This window comes from Triturus cristatus, chromosome 11 (assembly GCF_964204655.1).
Source record: "Triturus cristatus chromosome 11, aTriCri1.1, whole genome shotgun sequence".
NCBI lineage: Eukaryota > Metazoa > Chordata > Amphibia > Caudata > Salamandridae > Triturus > Triturus cristatus.
Genome location: NC_140594.1, coordinates 1,162,106,732 through 1,162,128,341, shown reverse-complemented (window position 1 = coordinate 1,162,128,341; position 21,610 = coordinate 1,162,106,732). Strand labels below are relative to the sequence as shown.

General features: G+C 53.6%; 1 protein-coding gene across 1 annotated transcript in view; it reads left to right on the top strand.

Moving 5' to 3' along the window:
* The window catches only part of LOC146788639 (putative cation-transporting ATPase 13A5), a 586,298-nt gene that overhangs the window by 498,579 nt on the left and 66,109 nt on the right, over positions 1 to 21,610 (top strand). The window lies entirely within an intron of this gene.

The following is a 21,610-nucleotide window of genomic DNA, read 5'->3' as shown; positions in this document are numbered from 1 at the left end:
CACCTCCTGGTGGGCATTTACCACCACACTCAAACTTACTCCTCAGTGGTTAGTAATTCACACTGCTTTATGTCAACCCACCTCAAAGTGGATCAGCATCACCTCATTTTGAACTCAGTTTGGTCCAAATGACATCTCATTTGTCTTCTGCACGACCTCATTCTAACACATTCTCACTCTCAATAGTTCACTGGGTATCAGTGCCATTGTTCATACAACCAGTCTCACTCTCTTCATTGTACTTGCAACACTTAGCAGCCCTGCTGCCCCATACCTACACACCGCCCAATGAGCACCAACCAGCATCATACGTGTTTTACATGTTGGTCACCCACTGACATCCCAAAGGACCAGCTGCCAGCTCTCTTCCATGTGTTTCACCTTTTTACTACATTACCACTATCCGCATCCTAGTGGCCTGCATCACTTTCTTCACACTGATACTTACTTTTCAGTCCTGCATCATGAGGTTAGCACTCACCTGAGCCTTTCTATACCTAAGTGATGAGTGATAGCATGTGTTATGCGTATACCACCTTACATGAGGTCCCTTGGAGTCGATCGAAGACCTGGTCTTATGATAAATAGGTTTTTAAGGCTTATGTAAACTTAGTGAACTAGGGTGTGCAGTGAGGGGCATTCAACGTATAGGCCCTGGGTACAGAGAGTACCATGTACTAGCGACTTTAAATGTAAGTATGCCAATCAGGAATTAGCCAATTCTATGTGCTTTTGGGGGACAGAGCAAATACATTGGGTGCTCAACAGCCCTGTTCAGAGTCCATCGACCAGCAATAAAATGTGGCACAAAAAGGGAGGGGGACCATTGTTCTTACACTACGGATCACTGTCTGAATGCATTTGGGTGGCCTTAAACGAGCTCTCCTGGTGCCTATCTAACTGCAGGCTTAAAATAAATAGGTTTTTAAGGATGGCAAGGAGCTGATGATTGAGGATGGCATTGTAAGTCGTACTGGATTTGAGTTTGGTACAACCGGGCTTGGCATTGAAAAGGCTCAACAGCCCATGGCTTTAAGTGTGATCCTGATTATGTGCAGTACAACTTTCAGAGTAGATAGGAACTCTCGGTTTAAGAGAGCCAAGTCCTAAATAGTAGTAGAGTTAGTACATAATTTGTGCTACCTTGTAATTGATTATGCCAGAGGCTGGGACCAGTGTAACAGCTTCCTGGCTCGGGAGATATCATCCCTTTCCTTGGGCCAACCTCTGCCCATACACATGCTTTTCAGACGCGCTGTTGTTGTCCTATTGAAGCTGCAGAGAGACCTGCAGATGTACAAATGCAGTGTTCCAGTCTGGAGTTATATATGGCATGAACAACCAGGCACTATTTGACCAATTTGGGACTCCAAATATATTCTGCTTTTAATGGTGATTCACATTTTATGTGCAAGAGGCTAGTCTCAGAGATTGAACCAGCAGGGAAGGCAAGGGGTGGATCTTGAGTCATTGAACTTTTCCCTAAACAAGATTAAGTCCGTTTTGGCACTGTTGAACTGGAGTTGACTTTTATACATCGGTTGTTGAATTGTGGTTAAGGGTAGCCGCTGACAGGTTAATAATGTCCAGCATCCAGCCTGCCCCCTCATCAGCCACCTCAGTGTTAATTCCAGGAGCCCAAAGGCTGCTTGAGGGTTGAGAGACAGTTCCTGTTGTCCAAATGTTGTTGAAGTTGTAAAATTTCTTCATGATTTTGACCAAGACAGACAGTTTGGTAATAGGCCTAAAGTTAGCAAGTATGGGGGAAGTCTAGTTTGGGTTTTTATAACAATCAGGTAATTATGCCATCCATAAATTCAGAAGTTATACAGACCTGTGAGAAGGACTTCACATCAGCACCCTGATCAGTGATGTAAGTTTAGGGTCAAAGTTCTAGAGTAGGCCTGTCGGCGCTGGATCCAGGGGGGCATCAGTAGGCTGAAGTGACACGAGAATATTTTCTTTCCTGGCTGAACCTACAGATCAGGCATCTTGTTTTTATTGTTTTGCAAAGAAAGTGACTCTGGATTGATCCATTGCTGTCAGCAGACACAAGGTCCGGCCACAAAAGTGGGAGATGTTTTTATCGGGACAAGTGGGAAACACTGGGTGGTAGGAATTTTGTTAATCCCTGCAGAATCCAGAAATTCACTTCATAGAACTGTAAGTAAAATGTGCGATTTTATGCAAACATTGGAGGTATGCAGGACTTTGTGATTAAAATGTTGTGGAATCCACAAGAGGCACCCCACCCCGGACTCCACCGGGAATGTAGTTTACAAAAATATGTGGTATTGGTCGGCTTTCCCTAGAAACAGTGTGCACCCTTACAGCGAAAGTCATAAAAGATAAATAATATATTACGCCCATCCACTAATTAAGTACAAATACTCTGGTTGGATTTGACACGAGGGTGAGTGAAAAGTTCAAAAGGTTAATTTTATTGACTAATGATTTCACAAAAATAAAAATGCAGAAAGCACAGTTGGACTGACACATCAGTCACACCACCAATAACCCAGACATCAACTAACTTCCAAGCACACCATCAGTAAGTCACAACATACACATACTGTCAGCCAGCTGCTGACTCACCCACACACCTCTGGTAAACTGCCACTACACAAACATACCACCAGTCAACCCGCCTCCAACAACATCCCTACTGTCAGTCAGCCACCACTGGACACACACGCCAGTCAACTGCCACTTCATATGATGCCAGTCAACCACCACTACACACACAGAGGTGCCAATTCCGATCCGGTAAAAAAATTCCCCGTCCGACTCGTATCCGGATTTTTTTCCGTCCGAATCGTCAAAGTAGCGTACAAACTGCCAAGTACGATTCGAACGGAAAAAAGTCCATACGAATCGCATTGGGAAGATTTCCCCACACGTCCTCGGGTCGGGAAAAGTCACCGACACGTCCCCGGGCGAGAAACCCACCGTGCGGAAAAATAAAGTCCGACTGCGCAAGTACGATCCCTCCCGTCCTCCCCATTTCACAACCGTACGCAAAAAACACCGTCCGAACCGAACTCCCATAGCAACCATGGAGACATGTGCCCGCATACGCGCCGAACACCCCACCACCCCCCGCCCGCGTATGTACGCCCCGAACCCCCACCCGTGTATGTACGCACCGAACCACCAGCCGTGTATGTACGCACCAAACCCCCCCCCCAGCCCTGTATGTACGCACCGAACCACCAGCCGTGTATGTACGCCCCCGAACCCCCCCCAGCCGTGTATGTACGGACCGAACCACCAGCCGTGTATGTACGCACCAAACACCCACCCGTGTATGTACGCCCCCGAACCCCCCCCAGCCGTGTATGTACGCACCGAACCACCAGCCGTGTATGTACGCACCAAACACCCACCCGTGTATGTACGCCCCCGAACCCCCCCCCAGCCGTGTATGTACGCACCGAACCACCAGCCGTGTATGTACGCCCCCGAACCCCCCCCCAGCCGTGTATGTACGCACCGAACCACCAGCCGTGTATGTACGCACCAAACCCCCACCCCAGCCGTGTATGTACGCACCGAACCACCAGCCGTGTATGTACGCACCAAACACCCACCCATGTATGTACGCCCCCGAACCCCCCCCCCAGCCGTGTATGTACGCACCGAACCACCAGCCGTGTATGTACGCCCCCGAACCCCCCCCCAGCCGTGTATGTACGCACCGAACCACCAGCCGTGTATGTACGCACCAAACACCCACCCGTGTATGTACGCCCCCGAACCCCCCCCCAGCCGTGTATGTACGCACCGAACCACCAGCCGTGTATGTACGCACCGAACCACCAGCCGTGTATGTACGCCCCCGAACCCCCCCCAGCCGTGTATGTACGCACCGAACCACCAGCCGTGTATGTACGCACCAAACCCCCACCCCAGCCGTGTATGTACGCACCGAACCACCAGCCGTGTATGTACGCACCAAACACCCACCCATGTATGTACGCCCCCGAACCCCCCCCCCAGCCGTGTATGTACGCACCGAACCACCAGCCGTGTATGTACGCCCCCGAACCCCCCCCCAGCCGTGTATGTACGCACCGAACCACCAGCCGTGTATGTACGCACCAAACACCCACCCGTGTATGTACGCCCCCGAACCCCCCCCCAGCCGTGTATGTACGCACCGAACCACCAGCCGTGTATGTACGCCCCCGAACCCCCCCCAGCCGTGTATGTACGCACCGAACCACCAGCCGTGTATGTACGCACCAAACCCCCACCCCAGCCGTGTATGTACGCACCGAACCACCAGCCGTGTATGTACGCACCAAACACCCACCCGTGTATGTACGCCCCCGAACCCCCCCCCAGCCGTGTATGTACGCACCGAACCACCAGCCGTGTATGTACGCACCAAACACCCACCCGTGTATGTACGCCCCCGAACCCCCCCCAGCCGTGTATGTACGCACCGAACCACCAGCCGTGTATGTACGCCCCCGAACCCCCCCCCAGCCGTGTATGTACGCACCGAACCACCAGCCGTGTATGTACGCACCAAACACCCACCCGTGTATGTACGCCCCCGAACCCCCCCCCAGCCGTGTATGTACGCACCGAACCACCAGCCGTGTATGTACGCCCCCGAACCCCCCCCAGCCGTGTATGTACGCACCGAACCACCAGCCGTGTATGTACGCACCAAACCCCCACCCCAGCCGTGTATGTACGCACCGAACCACCAGCCGTGTATGTACGCACCAAACACCCACCCGTGTATGTACGCCCCCGAACCCCCCCCCAGCCGTGTATGTACGCACCGAACCACCAGCCGTGTATGTACGCACCAAACACCCACCCGTGTATGTACGCCCCCGAACCCCCCCCCAGCCGTGTATGTACGCACCGAACCACCAGCCGTGTATGTACGCCCCCGAACCCCCCCCAGCCGTGTATGTACGCACCGAACCACCAGCCGTGTATGTACGCACCAAACCCCCACCCCAGCCGTGTATGTACGCACCTAACCACCACCCCACCAGGGAATGTACGGACCGCACCCCCACCAGTGCATGTACGGACCGTACTGACGCCAAAAAAACACGTACTGAACCCGGACAAACCATATTTACACAAGGAGAGTCAAGTAGAGTTTCCCCACACCACCAAACAGGCCCAACAACCCCACAAACATCACATACACTCACCTGCAACTGCCAAACTGCCAAACAGAGGCCCAAAACTCAATCACTCCTCATAACACACCCACACAAATTTCAAACACAGCCACACCCACAAATGGACCAATAAAAATGGACCACACACACAAACCATGAGCCTTTGCAACAGACCCACTGCTGCCAGAGCCCACAGACGACCCACACCACCATACTTGAACCTCACACTTGCATACCTTCACACAACCACCTACACAAACACCCCCTCATCACATTCACACACACACCTCCACTACCACACCCACACACCCACAGCCATCCACACCCACACCCCCACAACCACACCCCACGCCATGTCCACCACCAAGAATCCAAAGTTCACAAAGGAGGAGCTGGAGATCCTTGTCGACGAAATCCTCAGAGTCGAGCCACAGCTCTTTGGGACATTGGTCAGACAGACCAGCATATCCGAATAAACCGCCATGTGGCAGAGGATCGTCGATTCTGTGAATGCTGTTGGGACAACCAGAAGGACCAGGCACGAGTGCCAATCCAGGTGGTACGATCTGCGGAGGACGGTCAAGAGGAAGATGACTGACAATCACAACCAGGGGAACATCACTGGAGGAGGGCCGCCCCCCAGACCGGTACAATACCATCCCTGGGAGGAGAAGGTGATGTCCACGCTGGCGGTGGAGGGACTACACGGACTGCCAGGACTCCCAGACCCTGGTGAGTACACAAACAACTCACCTCACATGGGGGGGATGCCATACACAATCAATCATGCATGCCACCCCCCCCAAGCCACCACCGGACACAACAACACTCCACAAACACACACATGCCACTGGCACCTCCATGCCCCATGCATCAATCAGGGCCATGCCAAGTCACAGGCCACACAATACACCAACACAACACAGGATGTGGTCGATGCTGGGAGTGGGGGCAGCAAAACTAACATTGAGCAACTCACAAGCACACAACAATGCCCTCAGCCCATATGGCCCAGGGCACAGCCATACAAACTGTGTGTACCCACACAGTACTGTCTTGCCTGCAAATGATGGCTGCCATGCAGGATGCCATGGGTCTGAAGGCACAATTTGCACATAACAGCAGACAATGAAGATGCATCGCTCTGATAGAGTCTCAGCACACACCGCCACAGCAGCAGCCTACACTCAGACACACTGCCCAATGGGTGCCCGGAGAACAGGGACTAACTCACATGAACAAGCCAATGGCCATTCAAAGACCGGCTAACTGTGTGTGCCCAGGAAGCTGGCCTGAGGTGACAGAGAGTGACAAAGAGAGGGAGGGAGAGGGGGAATGAGAGGGAAGGAGACAGAGGGGGGACACAGGGAGACAGACAGAGGGAGGGAGTAGGGTGACAGAGGGAGACCGACAGAGGGAGGGAGGAGGGTGACAGAGGGAGGGAGGAAGGGAGACACAGGGAGACTAAATCACCCTTGGGTGGTGTGGCCATGTCCACTCGTCAGCCGGTGGACTGTGTGCATGCAGACCAGGTCTGGCAGTGCCTCAACCCCCCCTTCCGTAGATGAAGACCGGTCCATGTGTCAATCTGTGCACGAGTCCATCCGTGCTGCAGGCACAGACCTAACCACACACCCAGTATACCCACCCACCGTGTCGGTAAGAACCCTGTCACAAATGCTTCAGTCCCCTACCTGCAACATCAAATTGCCTTGCCAAAACACCATTTGGCCACGTACAGTGCAACACGTAAGGCGCCTCTGCATGGCTCGCTACGCCCGCACACCACACTGCTGACTGTGTACCCAAATAGATGCATCAACTAAGATTGTGTCTCACACATGCGTAAAGCCCTGACAGCTGTGGCCAAGGGACATAGCCATGCACAAGTGCACTGTGAGAGGAATGCAGGACAGATCCAACTACCCAGAGGAAGAGTGCCAAATCAGAAATGCATGCAACATGGATGCCACATGTGACACTGTCAACATTGTCTCTCTCACACACAGGTCAACGTCGACGAACACCCCCCAACACTGGGGGGGAAGTCACACAGGACCAGGCTCCGCGGGATGATGACCCCACCGCCAGCGATGACTCTCACCACTCCGTGGATGACCCAGACCAACCTGGCCCCTCTGGTGTCCAACCACCTGCAGCACCTGCGTCAGGTACAACTGTGCCAACCACCACCCCCATTCCTGCCACATCCCAGGAGACGTCCAGGAGCCCTGCCCGCACACGACCACCCAGCCAGTCTGCCCAGGAGGGACACGGTCCTCCGGGCACCCAGGAGGAGGCAGGCGGCAACGCAGATGCCATCCCTCAGGGGTCCCGGAGACCCGATGCACCCACAACGGCAGGCCAGGTGCACGTGGGCAGGGGTGGCGGGAGTGGAGGACGGCGGAGGCGCGAACCTGACCAGGCAGCTCAGGACCCGGTAGTGTCCCAGGTCAGCAACATCCTGGATACATACCGGCGTGACACCAGGGGCATGGACCAGATTGCGTCCACCCTCAATGACATCAAGGGGACCCTCCAGGAGATGAAGACCCTGCAGTCCCAGCAACATGCCTGTCAACTGCAACACCAAGGAAGGATGGAGGATAGACAGGCTGAGCTCGTGGCGGTGCAAACCCAAATGACCGGTGTACTCCGTCGGATTGCCGACAACATGGGCAACCCTCCCTGTGGCACCAGGCGAAGGCCATTACCAGACACAGGGAGGGATCAGGAGGAGGAGGATTCATCCGACGGAGCGTCACAGACATCGTCACGGACTGCTTCCGAGGGTCCCCGCAGGAAGGTGGGTCGTCCACGAAAAAGACTGTGAGAGTCAGCAGAACATCACCATCTCCCAGGTCACCTGGCCTGGCACCTGGCCCTCTGGCCCAATAGCAGCACATGACATTCTCTGCCACATGGACTTGCTGGTCACTGTCTGACCTATGTTGACGAAGACTGTGGCATGGACTCTGACATTTTGCTACGACAAGGATACCAACTCCCCCAGTGAACTTTGGATTCTACACTCCCGCTGTGCACCTCTTGTCATCCCCACAAACCCGTACCCCACCACAAATAAATTAATCACACTTACAAGATGATGCCGTGATTCTACATTATTACAATACATGTGTGTGTCGTACAGTCAAAGCATGCCTGATCTCAGAATTAACTCCAACCATCCAAACCGTGGGGTCGCAGTCTTGCCCAGGACACACATGGGTCCCAATGTCTCATCTGATACAGACATGGAGTACCAAACTCACCTGTGCTGGGCCCAACCAGCTGAGTGGTTCCCGCACAACTGTGGCTACAGACACATTCAGGGGAGCAACAGTCATGCGCAGAGGTCAGGGATCATGTGGAGTGACCTGGCTTGCCGCTCCCAGGTATGTCTAGACATGTGTCCCTACAATGTGCAGCATGCTTGCGTCAGGCGGATGTTGAGAATGGTGGCTAGGCCAAGGTTGGATGCATGGAGATGCCAGAATGCAGTTTAGGATCACTGTGCTTGTACGGTCCGGATCACAATATGGGCGCTGGCGTATGCGTACGCCACAGTAGTACGGACTGTACACGCGCTTGTACGGTCCGTACTACTGTGGCGTACGCATACGCCAGCGCCCATATTGTGATCCGGACCGTACAAGCGCGTGTACAGTCCGTACTACTGTGGCGTACGCATACGCCAGCGCCCATATTGTGATCCGGACCGTACAAGCGCGTGTACAGTCCGTACTACTGTGGCGTACGCATACGCCAGCGCCCATATTGTGATCCGGACCGTACAAGCGCGTGTACAGTCCGTACTACTGTGGCGTACGCATACGCCAGCGCCCATATTGTGATCCGGACCGTACAAGCGCGTGTACAGTCCGTACTACTGTGGCGTACGCATACGCCAGCGCCCATATTGTGATCCGGACCGTACAAGCGCATGTACGGTCGGTATCACTGCTTGTGGGGTGCCCTAGGGCGTGGAACGCACCGTACCTGTGTGTAAATGTATGAAAACACATAGGGGACACATGAGGGACAAGTATAAGGGCCTAAATGCCTGATGGTTGCCATGGAGACTGAGTTAAATTTTTGAATTTGAGCACCAGGTGCACAGCAGAAGTCAGTTTGAAAGAATCTACATTGTTGCAATGTGGATGTTGACTTGACATCATTATCAAAACTGAAACCATGCAAAGCCACACACTGGGGTAGGTTTGAAGGGATTGGATGAAACGTAGGATGCTAATGTGACTGACCAATCAATCTGTACTCCTATACATGAACAGGCCAGCCAGGCATATATAAGGCAGCCAGGTCCCATGAGAGAGCACTTGCCTGCACATCCATTCATCCATGACCACTGCTGCTGATAGTGATTCCTCTGGCACCATGTCCAGGACTGTGGAGAGGTCACAGCCATTCACCCAGGAGGAGAACCTTGCCCTGATAGATGTGATCCTCCCACAGTTCCAGAGCCTGTATGGTCGACCAGGGGTTCAGGTGAGTGCAGACTCCACTAGCTTAGACTGTGCCCCTTTTGTGTGACAGTGACTTCTGGCATTGTGTCCATGTGTGACAGACATGCACTGTTGTTTGGAGTGGGTCCCAGGGTGTGGAAGGCCTCATGTCACCCATGCAGAGCATGCTGTGTTTCCTGTGTGCACTCCTCACTTGCATAGTGCCTACTGTGACAATGAATGCAAGGTGCATGCCACATTCTGCCTGCATACTCCTCCTGGGGATGTTGTTTCCACAGTCCTGATGTGATCCTGTGTTCCCCCCAGTGTGACAGGTGTCAGTACCCATGGATGTGTGTTTGTTCAGTGTACCTGTGCTGTGAGTGTCCAAAGGCCGTGTTCGTCCCCTGCACATTGGTGTGTGTGTTAGTCCCCTGTCATGTGGGTGAGTGCATATGGGGAGTGTTGCACACAAGCAGCATGAGGGATGGATATGGCCTGGCCATCGGATGTGAGCAGGGAGCAGTGCTGTGTGCATGCCGTGCTGAGCCAGCCCCACACCTGTGACACCCACGTCTACTGGCACATGGGCAGAGTGAGGTGTGTACCCGCAGTTGGCAATGCCATGTGATTGTCCTGTACCTGTGTGTGTCTGTGTACTCTGCTGAGGTAGCATCAGTGTGCTGGGGCAGGTGACTGCTGTGAGGTGCTGTACATAATCCTGGTGTAGCCTGTGAGGCACAGTGTGATCCCTGGTCAGTGAGTGTGTGGTACCCCTCATGCCACCCGTGTGCTTCCACTGGCACGTAGTGCATTTGGCCTTCCACAGTGGATAATGTCCCTATGACAAAGGTGCAATTAGTTGCATGCATACCATGGCCTGTTCATAATGAGGATTGTTCTATATGTGTGTCTCTGTGTCTTTGCTCATGTGGATTAATGTATTCTCTCTTTTGCATCCTCACAGGTAGGCGCCATTGCCAAGGGGGAGATCTGGAGGGAAGCCGTCAGTGCCGTGAGGGGTACAGAGGGTCGGAGGCGGAGCCTGTCTCAGGTGAGGAAACGCTGGCAGGACATCCGGTGCTGGACGAGGAGGATTGCACGGCTCCTGCTGGGGGACTCACCTGAGAGCCGTAAGAACCGTGGCCGCCGTCGTCTGACCCACATCCAGAAGCGTGTGCTGGCGGTGGTCTTCCCCGATATGGACAGGCGCCTACAGGAGAGGCAGCAGCAGGAAGGGGGTAGGTACATGTGTGTCAGTTGTGTGTCCCCAGCCAATGTAAGTGTGCAGTTGCATGGATACACTGCCAGGGTTTGATTGTGCAGTGCGTCAACTTCTCCACAAAGTAGCACAGTGCTGTTCTCACTCCCTCCCTTCCCCTCCTTGCAATGTGTTCCCTGGTCTGTCGCCACTCTTGCACAAGGTTATTTATGCAGGCAGTTCATGCAGGTGCCCTATGCTATCAGCATCATGTGTGGGGGTGATGTGCCACAGGTATGGGGACCTTGCGTGTGCCATGGCCAATTTCAGTCATTGTGGTGTCCATGTCACTTGGCACTGATTGTGAATCACGACATAGGGGTGTGTCTCCAAAATGTACAGCCTTCCAGCATGCATGTCCAATTGTGTGCCCTCTGACATGATGTGCCTGAGTGGGAGGCCTGCTAAGTGCAGGGACGGTTGCTTAATTTGCAGTCATGTCCATCCTGGACCATGGAGGAGTGTGGGCACTACTGTGCCCTGGGGCACCTCTTCCTAGGTATCATGTGCGTCATCCAACAATATGGCCATTCACTGTGTCTTTGCCATGGGTTGCGTAGGGTGGCATTGTACCCTGGGCTCAACTGTTAGGACCTACAGGTTGCTACATGTGTCCACTGTACAGGGGGACCCATTTTGCTTGTGCATACTCACAGTGGGCATTACCTGTGTGTGTTGTTGAGACAATCTGATGATGTTTGCCTGTCAATGATGTGTGGACATGGCCACCAGGGGCTGTGTGTTTACAGTCATGAATTAGTGGAGGCCATGTGTTTCCATCCCAGAGTAAGAGGTGTACATACTTTCTCCGTCTCAATGAGATTGTCTCAGGTGTGGGTGGTTTGTGCGTACAAGGCCTACATGTCAGAAGCTTCATCCTCCTTGCTGGGTTTAGCCTGTGTGTGATGTTTGACTGGACATACGCTCAAGGTGCAGTGACCCTGTCATGTGTGGCCTGGTTTCATGTATTGCCTTTGCAGCATGCGGCAAGAGTAAATGGATATGATTCATGCTCATCCCTTTTTGACGACGCAGTGTGGTGCAGGTGCTGTGCACATTTGTCCCCAGAGGCTGACTCCTCTCTAAAATTTCAGGTGCAGTGATTTGCTGTTGTGTCATGATCTCCATTGTGTCTCAGTGGCATGGTGGGTAGAAAAACTGTGTGTTCCATGGCCTACATGTGTACATTGTTTTGTAGGTGTTACTCCTGTTGCTTTTCAGGCTATGCAATGTGACCTATGTATATTTGACTCATGTGACATAAGTGTACAGGTGTCTGATTTTCTCCTGTCTCTTCACCTTGCCCACAGCATCGCCGGGGGACACGGAAGGAGACACTAGCACGGACCGGGAGGAGAGATTGAGCACCAGTACCAGCAGTGCTGTCCTGTCTGGCACATGGAGTGGCACGGAGGCCGAAGGGAGTGAGGCGGAGGACCTGTTGACTGCCAACACAGACTATGACGCAGACGGGTCCGAGGCTGAGCTCCCAGAGGTGGCGGAGTCTGCCCCCCCAGCTGATGGCAGCCCTCCACATCCCCCCGCCACCTCAGGTTCCATCACCGGCCTCCCACATGCTCGTGGCCCTTCCCTCCGTGCTCGGTCCCCACATGTCTCCTTCCTGCCAGGCACCGCACCCCCTGCCCCTGTCACCACTGCTGCGGTGAGTGCGGAGTCTGTGGACATCCTGAGGCAGTTGCAGGTTGGTCAGACTGCGATGCTAAATGTCCTCCATGCCCACACCCAGGTGCTGACCCAGATGGAGGCATACATGGAGGGCATGTCGGCTGCGCAGTCTGACCAACGGCAGTTGCTGAGGTCCATAGACTCCACACTGACTGCAGCACTGGATCTCCTGCAGCGCTGCGTAACACCCCCTACCCCTGCCCCATCCACAATTCCCACTCCCGTGCCTGTCCCACGCACATCCAGACGTCAGCGTGCACGCACCCCAACAGACACAGGCACCACACCACCAGGGAAGTCGAAGCGCACACCTCCTGTCACGCACACACAGGGTGAGGAAGGCACACCCACTGGGTCGGGGGGGAAACGTAGAACACGCAGCCACAGTGGGAGTCCGCATTCCACACAACCCACTCCCTCCAAATCCACTCCCCTTAGCTCTCCTGGCCAACAGTCAGTGACAGCATCATCCACTGCGAGTGTGCCCCCCAGCCCCAGGATGACACCACCCCGCAAGCGGTGGAGGCGGGACCCGGCCAGGGGAGTTGAGTCCCCCACCCTGTCCACACCCTCCCCCAGTGGCGCTGCGACCCATCCCTTTGCCCCCCCCCCCTCCTTGGGGCCTGTGGTTGGATTGGGTACGGGGGAGTCGCTGGGGGAACTTGCCGACGTGTGCAGCGCCATTCTGTCCTCCACCTTTGGCGCTGGCACCCCCCCTGTGGCAGATTCATCCCTCCCTGCACCCACAACACCTACCCTTTCCCCTCCTGTCCCTGCGGTGCCTGTTTCCACCCTCCCCCCTGATGCCCCCTCTTCTGTGGATGAAATGGACTTGTGAACTGTGCAGGCAAGCTAGGGGACACACGTCCCGATGTGTACCCCCCCCCCGGACATTGCTGCTGGGCTGGCCCATGGCCCTTGTACATAGTGGACATTTTCTCTGATATATTTTCCTGCTGAATAAAGCCTTTTCTTTTTGTTTTGCACACTGATGCTTTCCTGGACTTGCTGTTGGTGCTGGTGCTCCCTGCGTTGGGGTGGTGATAATGTGTTAGGGGTCTGTGAAATGTTGGAGTGTGCTGCTCATGGGGTGTACCCTGCCATCTGCGTGCCATCACAAAGGTCTCTGCAAATGGTATTTGGTCATGTTTGCTCTCACTGTATGGTGACATTGTCCCAAGGTGTGTTCCGTCCTCTGTGGCCCAGGCCATTTTTCCTGCAGGGTGTCTCCCAAATGCTGTGCTGTGCTGTGTCTACATTTCCTGGATGTGTGAGGGTTGCCTTTCAATATAGCCATGCTGGCTCAGCGATGGCTCCGCCTGCATCTGGGGTATCACCCTTGTAGGTCACTGAACTTGTTGATGGGGTATATTGTCCGATGTCTGGGCACTGCTGGGAGTGATAGGTACACACCCCTCCTGTGTCTGGGCACTGCTGGGAGTGATAGGCACACACCCCTCCTGTGTCTGGGCACTGCTGGGAGGACCCTGCACCCACCCCTCCTGTGTCTGGGCACTGCTGGGAGGACCCTGCACCCACCCCTCCTGTGTCTGGGCACTGCTGGGGGTGTTTTGCACACCCCATTCTTATAGCAGGTTCGGTGCGTACATGCACGGGTGGGGGTTTGGTGCGTACATACACGGGTGGGGGTTCGGTCCGTACATACACGGGTGGGGGTTCGGGGCGTACATACTCTGCTGGGGTGGGGGTTCGGTGCGTACATACACGGGTGGTGGTTCGGTGCGTACATACACGGCTGGGGTGGGGGTTTGGTGCGTACATACACGGCTGGTGTGGTGGTTTGGTGCGTACATACACGGGTGGGTGTTCGGTCCGTACATACACGGGTGGGGGTTCGGGGCGTACATACTCTGCTGGGGTGGGGGTTCGGTGCGTACATACACGGGTGGTGGTTCGGTGCGTACATACACGGCTGGGGTGGGGGTTTGGTGCGTACATACACGGCTGGTGTGGTGGTTTGGTGCGTACATACACGGGTGGGCGTTTGGTGCGTACATACACGGGTGGTGGTTTGGTGCGTACATACACGGCTGGGGTGGTGGTTTGGTGCGTACATACACGGGTGGGGGTTTGGTGCGTACATACACGGCTGGGGTGGGGGTTCGGTCCGTACATACACGGGTGGGGGTTCGGGGCGTACATACTCTGCTGGGGTGGGGGTTCGGTCCGTACATACACGGGTGGTGGTTCGGTGCGTACATACACGGCTGGGGTGGGTGTTAGGTGCGTACATACACGGGTGGGGGTTTGGTGCGTACATACACGGCTGGGGTGGGTGTTAGGTGCGTACATACACGGGTGGGGGTTTGGTGCGTACATACACGGCTGGTGGTTCGGTGCGTACATACACGGCTGGGGGGGGGTTCGGTCCGTACATACACGGGTGGTGGTTCGGTGCGTACATACACGGCTGGGGGGGGGTTCGGTGCGTACATACACGGGTGGTGGTTCGGTGCGTACATACACGGCTGGGGTGGGGGTTTGGTGCGTACATACACGGCTGGTGTGGTGGTTTGGTGCGTACATACACGGGTGGGCGTTTGGTGCGTACATACACGGGTGGTGGTTTGGTGCGTACATACACGGCTGGGGTGGTGGTTTGGTGCGTACATACACGGGTGGTGGTTTGGTGCGTACATACACGGCTGGGGTGGGGGTTCGGTCCGTACATACACGGGTGGGGGTTCGGGGCGTACATACTCTGCTGGGGTGGGGGTTCGGTCCGTACATACACGGGTGGTGGTTCGGTGCGTACATACACGGGTGGGGGTTCGGGGCGTACATACTCTGCTGGGGTGGGTGTTAGGTGCGTACATACACGGGTGGGTGTTTGGTGCGTACATACACGGGTGGTGGTTCGGTGCGTACATACACGGCTGGGGTGGGGGTTTGGTGCGTACATACACGGCTGGTGTGGTGGTTTGGTGCGTACATACACGGGTGGGCGTTTGGTGCGTACATACACGGGTGGTGGTTTGGTGCGTACATACACGGCTGGGGTGGGGGTTCGGTCCGTACATACACGGGTGGGGGTTCGGGGCGTACATACTCTGCTGGGGTGGGGGTTCGGTCCGTACATACACGGGTGGGGGTTCGGGGCGTACATACTCTGCTGGGGTGGGGGTTCGGTCCGTACATACACGGGTGGGGGTTCGGGGCGTACATACTCTGCTGGGGTGGGTGTTAGGTGCGTACATACACGGGTGGGTGTTTGGTGCGTACATACACGGGTGGTGGTTCGGTGCGTACATACACGGCTGGGGTGGGGGTTTGGTGCGTACATACACGGCTGGTGTGGTGGTTTGGTGCGTACATACACGGGTGGGCGTTTGGTGCGTACATACACGGGTGGTGGTTTGGTGCGTACATACACGGCTGGGGTGGGGGTTCGGTCCGTACATACACGGGTGGGGGTTCGGGGCGTACATACTCTGCTGGGGTGGGGGTTCGGTCCGTACATACACGGGTGGGGGTTCGGGGCGTACATACTCTGCTGGGGTGGGGGTTCGGTCCGTACATACACGGGTGGGGGTTCGGGGCGTACATACTCTGCTGGGGTGGGTGTTAGGTGCGTACATACACGGGTGGGTGTTTGGTGCGTACATACACGGGTGGTGGTTCGGTGCGTACATACACGGCTGGGGTGGGGGTTTGGTGCGTACATACACGGCTGGTGTGGTGGTTTGGTGCGTACATACACGGGTGGGCGTTTGGTGCGTACATACACGGGTGGTGGTTTGGTGCGTACATACACGGCTGGGGTGGGGGTTCGGTCCGTACATACACGGGTGGGGGTTCGGGGCGTACATACTCTGCTGGGGTGGGGGTTCGGTCCGTACATACACGGGTGGGGGTTCGGGGCGTACATACTCTGCTGGGGTGTGTGTTAGGTGCGTACATACACGGGTGGGGGTTTGGTGCGTACATACACGGCTGGTGGTTCGGTGCGTACATACACGGCTGGGGGGGGTTAGGGGGCGTACATACACGGGTGGTGGTTTGGTGCGTACATACACGGCTGGGGTGGGGGTTCGGTCCGTACATACACGGGTGGGGGTTCGGGGCGTACATACTCTGCTGGGGTGGGGGTTCGGGGGCGTACATACACGGGTGGTGGTTCGGTGCGTACATACACGGGTGGTGGTTCGGTGCGTACATACACGGCTGGGGTGGGGGTTTGGTGCGTACATACACGGCTGGTGTGGTGGTTTGGTGCGTACATACACGGGTGGGGGTTTGGTGCGTACATACACGGCTGGGGGTTCGGGGCGTACATACCAGGGTGGGGTGGGGGTTCGGGGCGTACATGCACGGGTGGCGCTTGGGTGCGTACATACACGGGTGGGGGTTCGGGGCGTACATACCAGGGTGGGGTGGGGGTTCGGGGCGTACATACACGGGTGGCGCTTGGGTGCGTACATACACGGGTGGCGGTTCGGGGCGTACATACACGGGTGGGGGTTCGGGGCGTACATACACGAGTGGGGGTTCGGGGCGTACATGCACGGGTGGGGGTACGGGCCGTACTTCCACGGGTGGGGGTACGGTCCGTACATACCCCTGCCCACGCTCTGCGTGCCTGGGTACGGGCCGTACCCATGCCTTTGGTGTGTGGGTACGGTGCGTCCCACCATTGTTGCGGGCCGTGGGGTCCGCACCGTACACAGGCCTTGGGGGCGTGGCTACGGGTCGTACCACGCGTACCCCTACATGACCCCAGCAATGCTGGTACGAGCTGTACCAAGGCCTTTCTGACGTGGGTACGGGCCGTACCGCTATTGTTGGAGTGACGTAGGGGGACGCGTGGTACGTTCCGTACCCACGCTCTTGCGGCCTGGGTAGGGTACGTACCGGTTCGCGTGACCATCCACTTCCGTTGTGGCGGACGCTTGCGTTGCTGGCCTTGCCCCCACCCCCTGGAAGTGACCAGGCCCTGATGGTCAGGTATGTCCAGGCCATGTGTGATTTGGTACCATGTGTTGGTGTTGTGTGTCCTGCCCCTGCCCCCCCCTTTGCCCCTGGTTGTTGTGCTGACCTTCTGCGGCGTCTGCGTCGGTTCCTGTACGCCAGGTGGACTGCTAGGAGGGCAGGGATGGCACGTAGGTTCGGGTCCATGTCTGTTCGTCGCGTCCAGCTGCTCCTTGCGTGTGTCGTCCTGATTTCCCGGCAGTTTTTGGCAGCCGGTAAATATTTTCCGTGCGGGATGACGTCGGTTCGAATCGTACTTCCTGGTTCGTGAAACGTAGGCTGGATGCGTACCGACGTCACGTCGGCTCCTTTCAGGATCGGAATTGTGTTTAGTTTCTGTTCGGTCGGTGTTTTGTTCGAATCGTACGGAAATGGTGTTTCCGTATGAATCGTACTTGCATTTTCGGATGGATTTCGCACCGGGTACGAGTCGGACGGAGAAAAGGCTCCGTCCGACGGTTCGTACCCGGTTTTTACCGGATCGGAATTGGCACCAGACTGTCAGTAAACTGCCATAATATACACCTCCAACCAGCAAACACACACACACACACACATATACACACCACCAGCCAACCACCACTTAGACATCCCCATGAAGCTCCATGCCACATTCAGTTCTAAAACACTCCCAGAATGAACTGACCACACACAAAGCAAATACAGAAAAAACAAATATTTCATTAAAGAAAGCACATTTATTTCAGTTTCTTTTTCAAATTGAAAAAAGCCCACCAATTTCTAGAATATTCGACCCAACTTTACTTGCATGCAGAATAGATGTTACTAAACATATCAAACAATTGGCAACCTGGTTTCAAAATGGAAATAAATGGTAATACAGATCATAAGGTCAGTCGCCTTTTACGCTTGTCGTTGATTCCAACGCGTAAGTTGTTTATGGTACAGTTTAAAACATGGGGCAGACATAGGCTAGGATTAGGGGGACACTCTGGGCAGTACATACAACTCTCCTTTCCTAGACCTCTTCAAACACAGATTCTCCATCTGTGACAAGTCTTTTTTAGTTTTTGGTGGAACATATTAAAAAAAGTGTCTCTCTTCCTATCTAACACATCCTCCACCACTCTGATTCTAGGAGCACCTGCTTGCTGTACTGCAGCAAGGATGCCTAAAGCAGACTGCTGAAACTATGCAAAAGACATCTTGCATTCTGGAGAATGACCTTTGAAAACAATGAAAGCATGCAAAATTAAACAAATGAACAGCCAATTTCTTGCAACTGATGTATGACTTTTGAGCAGCATTTTAAGGGTTCAACCTTTGATCTTCTCCCATGTCCTTGGTGTATGATAGAATGCATACTGGTCTGTGCACTTCGGCGACTTCACCAAACAGTCATAGGTGAAGTACTTTCAGTGTGAAGTTTTAAGCCTGTGGACATCTCTTCTGCCAGAAATGTTCAAAGCAAATAGTTTATTGCCACAAAAGGCAGTGCTCTGTCCCCTTTTCAGCTTTTTCATACAAAAGCTCTAGAGGGTGACCTTAAAGGTTTGAGTGGATTGTGCCACATGGCACATAAATAATTGCACCCCTCTTTAAAAATTGGCAATGTATAGATCGTGGCCTTGGCAAAAAAGGGTCCCTGTAAGGTGCCACCCAATTTTTTCACTGACTTCAAAAGTAGAAGGACAACTGGGATCAAATGACGAATTCCTTCTGGAGTACAACCTTAAATGATATGCTTATCTGGTGGCACTTTTACATAACATATGCAGCTCACTACCATAACATACTCTCTTACTGGGTATGTACTGTTGGAAAACCAAAACATCCCTTGAACATGACCAGAGACTCCTCCACAGTTATATCTTGACCTGGAACATAGATTCCTGAGAAACGATCAGTTTCATGGTCAAGAACAGACTGAATCTTGAAGAGACATTCGCAATCGGGATCATCTTGTGACAACGCCGTAGCATTGTCCACAAGATGCGGCAACCACTGCGGAAACAAATATCGATCGCTACGTATGATTGCTGGAAAAGAGGAGTTGCCATCAAGGGAGTAGTAGACCAGTATAATGACAAGGAGAGCTTCTTTAGCACTTGCACCAAAAACTTCAAATCCTGGAACTGTCTCATTTGATGGAGATTTGTGTGAGTCCACCCGGTACCTGTCGAGTGGGTCTTCAGTGTGCCATTACTGTCCCTCAAAAACTGTTCTGTATACAAATTGGAATGTTCAACAATATTATCAAAAATACGTCCTCAATAAAGAACTGAGAGAAAGTGAGAGGCAAAAAGGTCTTTATATTAACGCTATATCTTGCAACACCACTAAAGACAGGCCTCACCATGTTCGGGGCAATCCAGGGGTCAGTACTTCTAGTGGGAAGCCTTCAAGACCCTGCTTGCAATCCATCTTGCTCAAACTGTACTACTAAAGAATCTATTAATATAAAACAAACAATGAAGTTTCTGCTACAAAAAGATACCTAGACAGCTCTTAGTTGCCACAAAGAGCTGGACTGAGTATCAACTGCACTCACTCCGCACAGGCACTGAACACACCATAGACATCGCACTGTAAAGCAAACAAAATGAAACATTACCCATAAGGTAAGGGGGGGAGACAGCATGTGCTGGAAAATAAGGACAGTGGGCGCTCCTTGAGAGAAGCAGTGCTTGGTAAAGGGGTGGAGGACAGCACTACAAGGGTGGAGGTAGTGCAGGGGACAGCACCCTACAGAGGAAGAGGAGCCCATGTCGTGGAAAATGAACATGGCACGGGGCAAAGAGCAGGGCCGGACTGCTTGGGGCAGCACAGGAACCATGTTGGAGTGAGATGTATTCATTTGCAAAAACAATGCCTGTGCTCTCCCTTAGGTACCACCAGCATAAGGCAGGTGATTGTTACATTCCTCTACAGTGAATAAAAGTAATATTACACAGCATAATATGGCACATTTTGTGATAGTATTACTTAATTATTATGCCATTATTAGATTGCGCTGTGCTTGAGAAATCTATTATTTTTAATGTAAACTTAAAAAGGACTTACATCACGCCTCCGCTCTTTCCTGGCTTCTCATTGGTTCCTGTGCGTCCCACTTATCTTTCCTCCATTTCTACTGGCAGTAGCATATTTTCCTGCATTTCCCAATGCTTATTCCTCGTCTGCTTCTCTTATCAGTTTCCCGCGACCGAAATACAGTTAACATCCGCTTTGGTGGGACTATATTTTCATGAAGTTTTGTCTTTTACTATCACAGCAAAATCCCAGAGAGATTAAGTGATTTGCATAAAATCACAAGATGTTGCGCATCACCGTCGAGAATCAAACCTGCTTCCCCAGCTCTTGAGTCGCCAGCTCTGGTGCTGAGCCACATGTTCTCCACTCCTGTGTTATCTGTCAGGGAGCTCTTTCCTTCGCTCTGCTCTTCCCTTCTGCCGGACGATCATCGATGAAAACAGCTCTTTATTCATTGCATAGGCAAAACCGATGCATTACCAATGCATGCTAGTCAGGCTAACACTGTCCGGACAAAGGTTTCACCTCATTAGTACCAGTCTAACACTCAACTACACAATAAGTAATAGAAAGCAGACTAGTCAACTACTAAAAGGGCCTTCCACTGCACGACAACAGGAGTGGCTGTGTTTTTAGTAACGTTCGATGCTTTGAGTTAAAAAAATAATGTTAAATCTGCAGATTACGCAGCAGATGGTGGATTATGTGGCAAATGATGCAATTCCATAATTATGCGGAAAACTTCGCAGCAGGTAAATCGCATATTTCCCATGACCCAGAATGTCAGAGAGCGCTGCCTGGGTGTGTTGGTGCATTCTTGGCGCTACACTGTGTGGCAATGCAGATGGACACACTTACGCTTGCTCTGCACTGCATGCACCTTGAGGGACGGGGCTCGCTGGCTTCCGATTTTATTGCATCCTCCAGAGGAGGAAGAGGTCAACCGCGGTCCCTGCGGCTCTCTAATTTGATGCTCTGCGGCCATCTAACGGCAGAATTTAAAAATGTCACAAAGAAATACAGAAATTAAAAAAAATGGTGTGAGGGTGCGAGGCAGCACCAGG